Raw genomic sequence first — 11,659 nt, forward strand, 5'->3', positions numbered from 1 at the left:
CCCAAGGAACAGCAGGGTCGAGAGCTATTCTTGCCTTCACAGCATCCCAGTCAAACTGCATCATGCCCATGTCCTCCTCAGCCTGTGCAAAACCATCTGGCTGATCAGACTTGGCTGGGAGCTTGAGAATGGTCTCTATGACTTCCTCAGTGACCAGAATTAGCTTTCCTCTCAGGTTCACTGCATCTAGGGTAGTAAGGTAGTAGTTGCAATAGAATTCCCGGACCCAAGATGCATTGACCTCTGTCAGTGGTCTCTCCAGAAAGTACCAGCCCCTTTGCTTGATTTGCTCAGTAGTGTACTGCTGGAGGGCCTCTAGAATCTTCAAGGTACGTTCCAGGTATAGATTTCTGGAGTTTGCAAAAGCCGGGTACTTCAGTTCACAGTACCGGTTTGCAAATTTTATAGGATCATTTGCAGGAAGCAGTTGGTTAGCTTTCTCCTGCTGTGTGAAATTCTTCTCCCACCATGATGAATCGTGCATTAAAGAAATCATGGACTGGGAGGAATCTCCTCTCTTGCGCTTGCCTTTACCTTTCCTCTGTGAGGCAGACATCCTGGTAAGCGGAAGGGTGGAACAGGGAAGAAGGTGGCGGCGGCGGCGTCCGGCACGGTGGTGGTGCACGGCGACGCGGTGGCAGCTGAGGGGGCAGTGGTGGCGAGGGTTTTGTGATAGAGGAAGGGAGGGGGGCTTGCGGTTGGGTGGCAGAGGGGTGTGCGGCTGGGGTGCCGGCAGTGGGGGGCGGTGGTCGCGGAGGCAGTGGCGGAGAGGGGAGGGGAGAGGAGGAAGGGAGAAGAAGGGAGGGGAGGGGGTTAGGGCGGCGGTGTACGGGGTGGCTGCGGCGTTGGGGTGGTGGTGTGGCAGCTGGCTGGCGGTGGCTGGGAAGGAGAAGAAGAGAGAAGGAGAAGAGGGTTGGGGGTGAAAGGGGGGGCTGCGCGACTGATAGGGTTCGCGGGCTGAGGGGGTTATATTTTCGATTCCACGCGGCCGGGTGGGGAACGCAGTCGCGTGGCTCGGACGGGAATGGGAGTGACGCGATCGCGTGGAGTGCGCGATCGCATGAGAGGGGGGAAAGAAGGTTGACGCGATCGCATGGGTCGCGCGATCGCGTCGCTGGAATTCGTGCTAAACGCACGACTCCAGCGCCGTTTCAGCGCAACTCTCTGTCTCCTTTTGGGGTGATGTGCAATCCATGTGACGCGATCGCGTCGCTCACGCGGTCGCGTGGGATTGATATTGTACATGTGACGCGATCGCATGGGGTATGCGATCGCGTGGGCCAATTTGTGCGAAACGCACAAGGGCCGCACGATTCCAGCCCAACTTTCTGTTCGTTGGATCCTTACGCCGATATATATATCACGCGGCCGCGTGGGTCACGAGGTCGCGTGGGTGGTGTCTTTCGCGATATGACGCGATCGCATGGGGCATGCGGTCGCGCCATGCAACCACTTTTTTTTTTATGCATGAAAAGTGCAGAATGCAATGACTATCATGGATGCTTATGCATGATTCCAGGTTTAATAAATTAAAAAGAAAAAGGGAAAATGAAAGCAATTAACAAGAAATAAATTGAAAAAAAAGCGACCATACCATGGTGGGTTGTCTCCCACCTAGCACTTTTAGTTAAAGTCCTTAAGTTGGACATTGGAAGAGTATCCTGTTATGGTGGCTTGTGTTTAAATTCGTCCAAAAATCTCCACCAGTGCTTGGAATGCCAATAGCCTCCGGGGTCCCAAACTAGGCATGTAAAGCTCCTGCGCAACTTTAAACAGATATCCAACCTCCCGGGATGACGAATGTCAGAACATAATCCATGATCCCAAGCTGTGTTTTTTGATCCGCCTCCGTTTTGATTTGTAAGTTTCCATTCGAGTGGGTTAAAAAGTAGAATCTTACCGTGGTGACCAAACATCCTCCGTGATCCATGCAATTGAGCACGATACCAATCCGTGTTCTTCGAGGTGAAGCGTGGAACTTTATTGAACCGGGTGCACCAGCTCTGAATACGAGCCATTTCCCTCTTACTCTTAAAGCCGCAGAGAGCTCTAAGTTGGCCATCTATTTCAAGCAAACCATATTCAAGTGAATAAGTAAAATTATAAGTTAAGGATTGTACCCACTTAAAGCTTGTATTGGGTGGTAACGGCCTTGGGATAGGTGTTTTTGGTGGTTCTGCAAGTTCCATTTCCTTGTGCTCTTCTGTGAATTCTTCCACTTCCTTGCAAAGATCTTCAATTGTATCTGTATCCTGGTCAAAGTCTTCTATGTCTTCCTCATCACTCGAGTCATAGATTGGAGGTTGAGAGAAATCTACCTCCGCATCATCTTCATATTCACTTGGGGAAGATTCTTCGATCTCAGAGAATTCACTTGCGGACGCAAGTTCATCACTAGGAGCACTAGACTTGTGACTATCATCATCAAGGAAAATTGCTTCTTGGATTATTCCGTCTGATTCTTCGTAAATGACTTGCCTTGGAGATTGTACGGTATCCTCCTTAGCATAAACTGTGGCATCTTGGACGGAGTTTTCCTTAATTCTGGATTCCCAAGGAAGTTCAGCATCGCCTAGATCTTCAACCAACTCTTCTTCTTGAACAATGACAGCTTTTTCCACTTGTTCTAGTATGAATTCATTCTCTGTCTTGTCCACTGGAGTCTCTAGTGTTTCTTTCATGCTACGCTCTTCATCAGGCTGTCCACATGGAGCTGTGGTTGATCCTTGTATATTTGAGCGCCTAGTGACCCATTGAATTAGCGCTTGCTCCAGTTGTTGAATGGTTGTTTGAAATTTAATCATTGTTTCTTGCAGGCGATCCTTTGCTTCGCGGTTTTCCAGACTTGGACATGATACAAAGGAAAGTGGTGATGATTGGGAACGATTGGATTGGTATTGGGGTGAGGAAGGATCATATGATGGCGAATGGTGAAGAGAAGCTCGTGAGTGTGGTGGTTCGAGGTTATGTTGAAAGGATGGTTCATATGCACGGGGTGGGGCTTGTTGGTAGTTACAAGGTTGTCCACCATGTCTTTCAGCTGGGTATGCACGGTAGAATGGTCTTTGTCCAGGATATCTCGGAGGGTGTTGCTGCCAAAAGGGTTGATTAGATCCTCTTGGTTCCATCCATCCTTGATTGGTCTGACCTTGATGCACATTCCTGCTGTTACTTCTATTTCCTTTAACAATATTAGAACCAAACTCAAAGCGAGAGGGGTGAGAGTTCATAGTAGCAAATAAAGAGAAAAAGGAAAAACAACAACAATTAAACAAGCAAAAGAAAAATATTTACAATAACCAATAATAAGGCACACGTTAACAGTTCCCCAGCAACGGCGCCATTTTGACGTCGGGTTTTCTACCAGTAAAGAAATTCATAGAAACGGTTGCGTTGTAGATATAGTTTCTAAACCGGAAAAAATCCCTTCGTACAAATGTGTTGGGTGTCACAAGTAACAAACCCCTTTTAAAAATTGTTAACCGAGTATTCAAACCTCGGGTCGTCTTCTCAAGGAACTGCGAGGACGTATGTTCTTATTATTGGTTATAAGGGTTGTAATCGGGGTTTAGAAGGTGAGAAGCAAGCAATTTAAATGACGAGTGAATTAATTGGCAATTAAAGATAAATAATAACTGTAAAGCAACTTTTAGCAAGGTAGAGAAATTAGAGGTCCAACATAGTTATCTCTCTCAACAATAATGAAAGTTGAATCTAAACTCCACTTGGTCAACCTTTACCAGAGCAAAGGAAAGTCAAGGGACTAATTAAGTTGACCTTTGAATCCTAATTATTTCCTAAGAAAAGGTTGGGATTATTTAAGTTTAACTCAATTAGCAAGATAACGATTATCAATTATGTTGAGTTTAATAACTGTTGAGTTACTAAATTCTTAACCAGAACTAAAAGGAAAGAAAAAGTAAAATTGCTGGAATAATAATAAAAATATCCTTAGATGGAAAGCAATGATAACTTAAGTCAAAGAGAACAATCATGAACTGAAAATACCTCAAATATCATTAATTCAAATAGAAATCTGTAATACGGAAGAATTCTTGGATCAAATTATAATAATCAATTCAAATGTTGGAATAAATAAATAGAAGTAAAAACTAAAAGAACATTAAACCTGGATCCAGAGTTACTCTTAAAACAAGAAGAAATCCTAAATCCTAAAAGAGAGAGAGAGAGAAGATCTCCCTCTCAACTAAATCTAAATCATTGAAAGGTGAAAATATGCGAGCTCTCCCTGAATGGATGCATTCCCTCACTTCATAACCTCTGGTCTATGCCTTCTGGACTTGGATTTGGGACAAAAAGGGCCTCAGAACTCGTTATGAGCATTTTCTGCAATTTCTGATGCGTGGCCTCTGTCATGCGTCCGCGTGGGTCACGCGGTCGCGTCATTCGGAGCTTTTCCTTGCCACGCGGTCGCGTAAGTCATGCGACCGCGTCAAGTGCGTTCTGCTTAAGGCGCGCGGTCGCGTCAGTCATGCGATCGCGTCGCTGCTGATTCGTGCTTGGCACGCGATCGCGTCATCCATGCGATCGCGTGAACACCAGTTTCTTTAAAGCTCCATTTTGCTTCCTCCTTCCATTTTAGTATGTTTCCTTTTTCATCCTTTAAGTCATTCTGCCTTAAAAAATCTGAAACTACTCAACACACTAATCACGGCATCGAATGGAAATAAAGGTGATTAAAATAATTAATTTTTAAAGCTTAGAAAACATGTTTTTCATTATATGACATACTAAGGAAGGGAAAGTAAAACTATGCAATTAATGTGAATAAGTAGGTGAAGAGTTGAATAAATCACTCTAATTAAGCACAAAAGAACTCATGAAATATGGGTTTATCAGGGGCATTTCCTTAGCATCCCTCTGTACCTTGGTGCACAAAATTGTGATCATCAACAATGGCGCCAAAGACTTGGTGCTCTCAAACGTGAATCACACTTTATCACAACTTCACACAACTAACCAGCAAGTGCACTGGGTCGTCCAAGTAATAAACTTTACGTGAGTAAGGGTCGATCCCACGGAGATTGTCGGCTTGAAGCAAGCTATGGTCACCTTGTAAATCTCAGTCAGGCGGATTCAAATGGTTATGGTGAATTGATAATAAAAATATAAAAAAATATAAACTAAGATAGAGATACTTATGTAATTCATTGGTGAGAATTTCAGATAAGCGTATAGAGATGCTTTCGTTCCTCCTGAGCCACTGCTTCCCTGCTGTCTTCATCCAATCATTCCTACTCCCTTCCATGGCAAGCTTATGCAGGGCATCACCGTTGTCAATGGCTACATCCCGTCCTCTCAGTGAAAATGGTCCAAAATGCGCTGTCACCACACGGCTATTCATCTGTCAGTTCTCGATCATACTGGAATAGGATTCAGTCATCCTTTTGCGTCTGTCACTACGCCCAACACTCGCGAGTTTGAAGCTCATCACAGCCATCCCTTCCCAGATCCTACTCGGAATACCACAGACAAGGTTTAGACTTTCCGGATCTCAAGAATGGCCGCCGAAAATTCTAGCCTATACCACGAAGACTCTGATCTCATTGAATGGAACGCTCGTTGTCAGGCGAGGCAACCATGCGTCATGAACTAGAAGGCTAAGAGATATGCACTTAAGTGATTGCAAGTAGAACGGAGGTGGTTGTCAGGCACGCGTTCATGGGTGAGAATGGTGATGAGTGTCATGGATCATAACCTTCCTCAGGTTGAAGAACAAGTGTATATCTTAGATAAGAAATAGGCTTGAGTTGAATAGAAAAACAATAGTACTTTGCATTAATTCATGAGGAACAGTAGAGCTCCACACCTTAATCTATGGTGTGTAGAAACTCTACTATTGAAAATACATAAGAACAAGGTCCAAGCATGGCCGAGAGGCCAACCCCCTAAAACGTGATCCAAGGATCAAAAGATAATCCAAAGATAAAACTAAAGATGTAAATACAATAGAAAAAAGTCCTATTTATACTAAACTAGTTACTAGGGTTTACAGAAATGAGTAAATGATGCAGAAATCCACTTCCGGGCCCACTTGGTGTGTGCTTGGACTGAGCATTGAAGCTTTCACGTGTAGAGGTCTTTCTTGGAGTTAAACGCCAGTTTGTAACCTGTTTCTGGCGTTTAACTCTACTTTGCAACCTGTTTCTGGCATTTAACTCCAGAATAGGGCAGAAAGCTGGCGTTGAACGCCAGTTTGCGTCATCTAAACTCAAGCATAGTATAGACTATTATATATTGCTGGAAAGCCCTGGATGTCAACTTTCCAACGACATTTAGAGCGTGCCATTTGGACTCCTGTAGCTCCAAAAAATTCACTTTGAGTATATGTAGGTCAGAATCCAACAGCATCTGCAGTCCTTCTTCAACCTCGAATCTGATTTTTGCTCAAGTCCATCAATTTCAGCCAGAAATTACCTGAAATCACAGAAAAACACACAAACTCATAGTAAAGTCCATAAATATGATTTTTATTTAAAAAACTAATAAAAATATACTAAAAACTAACTAAATCATACTAAAAACTATGTAAAAACAATGCCAAAAAGCGTATAAATTATCTGCTCATCACAACACCAAACTTAAATTGTTGCTTGTCCCCAAGCAACTGAAAATCAAATAGGATAAAAAGAAGAAAATATACTATAAATTCCAAAATATCAATGAAACTTAGCTCCAATCAGATGAGCGGGACTATTAGCTTTTTGCCTCTTAAATAGTTTTGGCATCTCACTTTATCCCTTGAAGTTTAGAATGATTGGCATCTATAGGAACTTAGAATTCAGATAGTGTTATTGATTCTCCTAATTCAGTATGTTGATTCTTGAACACAGCTACTTTATGAGTCTTGGTCGTGGCCCTAAGCACTTTGTTTTCCAGTATTACCACCAGATACATAAATGCCACAGACACATAACTGGGTGAACCTTTTCAGATTGTAACTCAGCTTTGCTAAAGTCCCCAATTAGAGGTGTCCTGGGTTCTTAAGCACACTCTTCTTTTGCTTTGGACCTCAACTTTAACCGCTCAGTCTCAAGTTTTCACTTGACACCTTCACGCCACAAGCACATGGTTAGGGACAGCTTGGTTTAGCCGCTTAGGCCAGATTTTATTCCTTTAGACCCTCCTATCCACTGATGCTCAAAGCCTTGGATCCTTTTTATTACCCTTGCCTTTTGGTTTTAAGGGCTATTGGCTTTTTGCTCTTGCCTTTTGGTTTAAATAGCTTTTGGCTTTTTCTGCTTGCTTTTTCTTTTTCTTTCTTTCATTTTTTTCGCCAATTTTCTTTTTTTTTATTTCGCAAGCTTTTGTATTCACTGCTTTTTCTTGCTTCAAGAATCAATTTTTATGATTTTTCAGATTATCAATAATATTTCTCCTTTTTCATCATTCTTTCAAGAGCCAACATATTTAGCATTCATAACCCACAATATCAAAAGACATATGCATTGTTCAAGCATTCATTCAGAAAATAAAAAGTATTGTCACCACATCAAAATAATTAAACTAGTTTCAAGGATGAATTCGAAACCATGTACTTCTTGTTCTTTTGTAATTAAAACATTTTTCATTTAAGAGAGGTGATGGATTCATAGGACATTCATAGCTTTAAGACATAGACACTTAAACACTAATGATCATATAGTAAAGACACAAACATAAATAAAATATAAGGCATAGTAAACGAAAAACAGGAAAATAAGAACAAGGAGATTAAGGAACGGGTCCACCTTAGTGAGGGTGGCATCTTCCTCTTCTTGAAGAACCAATGGTGCTCTTGAGCTCCTCTATGTCTCTTCCTTGTCTTTATTGCTCCTCCCTCATAGCTCTTTGATCTTCTCTAATCTCATGGAGGATGATGGAGTGCTCTTGGTGCTCCATTCTTAGTTGTCCCATGTTGGAGCTTAATTCTCTTAGGGAAGTGTTGATTTACTCCCAATAGTTTTGTGGAGGGAAGTGCATCCCTTGAGGCATCTCAGGGATTTCATGGTGAGGAATTTTCTCATGCTCTTGTTGAGGTCCATCATCTCTTGTTTGCTCCATCCTTTTCTTAGTGATGGGCTTGTCCTCTTCAATGAGGATGTCTCCCTCTATGTCAATTCCAGCCGAATTGTAAAGGTGACAAATGAGGTGAGGAAAGGCTAACTTGCTAAAGTCGAGGACTTGTCAGCCACCTTATAGAGTTCTTGAGGTATAATCTCATGAACTTCTACTTTTTCCCCCATCATGATACTATGGATCATGATGGCCCGGTCTATAGTAACTTCAGACCGGTTGCTAGTAGGAATGATTGAGCGTTGAATGAATTCCAACCATCCTCTAGCAACAGGCTTAAGGTCCAGTCTTCTCAATTGAACTGGCTTGTCTCTTGAGTCAACTTTCCATTGGGCTCCTTCCACACATATGTCTATGAGGACTTGGTCCAACCTTTGATCAAAGTTGACCCTTCTAGTGTAGAGGCATGCGTTTTCTTCCATCATTGGCAAGTTGAACGCCAGCCTTACATTTTTTGGACTGAAATCTAAGTATTTCCCCCGAACCATGGTAAGCCAATGCTTTGGATTCGGGTTCACACTTTGATCATAGTCCCTAGTGATCCATGCGTTTGCATAGAACTCTTGAACCATTAAGATCCCGACTTGTTGAATGGAGTTGGTGAGAACTTCCTAACCTCTTCTTCGGATCTCATGTCGGATCTCCGGATACTCATTCTTTTTGAGCTTGAAAGGAACCTCAGAGATCACTTTCTTTTTGGCCATAACTTCATAGAAGTGGTCTTGATGGACCTTTGAGATGAATCTCTCCATCTCCCATGACTCAGAGGTGGAAGCAATTGCCTTCCCTTTCCTCTTTCTTGAGGTTTCTCTGGCCTTAGGTGCCATTAATGGTTATGGAAAAACAAAAAGCTATGCTTTTACCACACCAAACTTAAAATGTTTGCTCGTCCCCGAGCAAAAGAAGAAAGAAAGAAGAGGAAGAAGAAGAAAAATGGAGGAGAGGGAGAGAGGTGTGTATTCGGCCAAGGGGAAGAAGAGAGGGTTGTGTTGTGTGAAAATGAAGAAGGAATGAGGGGTTTATATAGGAGTGGGGGGAGGTTCAGGGTTCGGCCATTAGGGTTGGGTTTTTGGGGAAGAGAGTCATGAAAAGGTGTGAGGAGGAGAGAAGAAAAGGTGGGGATCCTGTGGGGTCCACAGATCCTGAGGGGATCCTGTGGGGTCAAGGACTTAACATCCCTACTCCAATTAGGCGTGTAAAATGCCCTTAGCATGCATGTCTGGCGTTAAACGCCAGCTTGCTGCCTGTTTTTGGCGTTAAACGCCCAAATGTAGCCTATTTCTGGCATTTAACGCCACTTCCATGCTCTGTTCTAGCATTAAATGCCAGTCTGGTGCTTGTTTCTGGCGTTAAACGCCAGCTTGATGCTTTTTTCTGGCATTAAACGCCAGTTTGATACTTCTTACTGGCGTTTAAACGCCAGTAAGTTCTTCCTCCAGGGTGAGCTATTTTTAATGCTGTTTTTCATTCTGTTTTTGATTTTTCAGTAATTTTTTTGTGACTCCACATGATCATCAACCTAAAAAAACATAAAATAATAATAGAAAATAAATAAATATAATTAAATAATGTTGGGTTGCCTCCCAACAAGCGCTTCTTTAATGTCAATAGCTTGACAGTGAGCTCTCATGGAGCCTCACAGATATTCAGAGCATTGTTGGAACCTCCCAACACCAAACTTAGAGTTTGACTGTGGGGGCTTTGGTTGACTCTGCAGTGAGAGAAGCTTTTCATGCTTACTCTCCATGGTTACAGAAGGAGATCCTTGAGTTTTAAACACAAGGTTGTCCTCATTCAGTTGAAGGACCAATTCTCCTCTATCCACATCAATCACAGCTCTTGCTGTGGCTAGGAAGGGCCTTCCAAGGATGATGGATTCATACTCATCCTTCCCAGTGTCTAGGATTATGAAATCCGCAGGGATGTAAAGGCCTTCAACCTTTACTAACACGTCCTCTACTTGTCCATAAGCCTATTTTCTTGAGTTATCTACCATCTCTAAAGAGATTCTGGCAGCTTGCACCTCAAAGATCCCAAGTTTCTCCATTACAGAGAGTGGCATTAAGTTTATTCCTGACCCCAGGTCACACAGAGCCTTCTCAAAGGTCATGGTGCCTATGTTACAGGGAATTAGGAATTTACCAGGATCTTGTTTCTTTTGAGGTAATTTCTGCCTATCCAATGCATTTAGTTCATTGGTGAGCAAGGGAGGTTCATCTTCCCAAGTCTCATTACCAAATAATTTGGCATTCAGCTTCATAATTGCACCAATGTACTTAGCAACTTTCTCTTCAGTAATGTCTTCATCCTCTTCAGAGGATGAATACTCATCAGAGCTCATGAGGGGCAGAAGGAGGTTTAATGGAATCTCTTTGGTCTCTAGATGAGCCTCAGATTCCTTTGGTTCCTCAGAGGCAAGCTCCTTATTGGTCACTGAGCATCCCAGGAGGTCTTCCTCACTAGGATTCACGTCCTCCTCCTCCTCTTTGGGTTCGACCACACCAAGTAAGGTAATGGCCTTGCACTCTCTTTTTGGATTCTCTTCTGTATTGCTTGGAAGAGTACTAGGAGGCGTTTCAGTGACCCTTTTACTCAGCTGGCCCACTTGTGCCTCCAAATTTCTAATGGAGGACCTTGTTTCATTCATGAAACTTAAAGTGGCCTTAGATAGATCAGAGACTATATTTGCTAAGCTAGATGGATTCTGCTCAGAATTCTCTGTCTATTGCTGAGTGGATGATGGAAAAGGCTTGCTATTGCTAAACCTGTTTCTTCCACCATTATTAAAGCCTTGTTGAGGCTTTTGTTGATCCTTCCATGAGAAATTTGGATGATTTCTCCATGAGGGATTATAGGTATTCCCATAGGGTTCCCCATGTAATTCACCTCTGCTATTGCAGGGTTCTCAGGATCATAAGCTTCTTCTTCAGAAGATGCCTCTTGAGTACTGTTGGATGCAGCTTGCAATCCATTCAGACTCTGAGAAATCATATTGACTTGTTGAGTCAATATTTTATTCTGAGCCAGTATGGCATTCAGAGTATCAATTTCAAGAACTCCCTTCCTCTGAGGCGTCCCATTACTCACAGGATTCCTTTCAGAAGTGTACATGAACTAGTTATTTGCAACCATGTCAATGAGTTCTTGAGCTTCTGCAGGCATTTTCTTCAGGTGAATGGATCCACCTGCAGAATAGTCCAATGACATCTTTGATAATTCAGACAGACCATCATAGAATATACCCAGGATGGTCCATTCTGAAAGCATGTCAGAAGGACACTTTTTGGTCAGTTGCTTATATCTCTCCCAAGCTTCATAGAGGGATTCACCTTCCTTCTGTTTGAAGGTTTGAACATCCACTCTAAGCTTGCTAAGCTTTTGAGGAGGAAAGAACTTGGCTAAGAAAGCCGTGACCAGCTTATCCCAAGAGTTCAGGCTATCTTTAGGTTGAGAGTCCAACCATATTCTAGCTCTGTCTCTTACAACAAACGGGAAAAGCATAAGCCTGTAGACCTCGGAGTCAATTCCATTGGTCTTAACAGTATCACAGATCTGCAAGAATTCAGTTAAGAACTGAAAAGGA

The 11,659-nt window shown here is 42.7% G+C and overlaps 1 non-coding gene across 1 annotated transcript; it reads left to right on the forward strand.

The window, feature by feature from the left end:
• The first annotated feature begins 11,337 nt into the window (after positions 1-11,337).
• Positions 11,338-11,445, forward strand: LOC148548271 (small nucleolar RNA R71). The gene has a single exon (XR_015897321.1). It is a non-coding gene; the product is annotated as a small nucleolar RNA R71 (small nucleolar RNA).
• Positions 11,446-11,659: the final 214 nt, after the last annotated feature.

Source organism: Arachis ipaensis, chromosome B8, assembly GCF_059453495.1.
Source record: "Arachis ipaensis isolate K30076 ecotype BB chromosome B8, ASM5945349v1, whole genome shotgun sequence".
NCBI classification, from domain to species: Eukaryota; Viridiplantae; Streptophyta; class Magnoliopsida; order Fabales; family Fabaceae; genus Arachis; species Arachis ipaensis.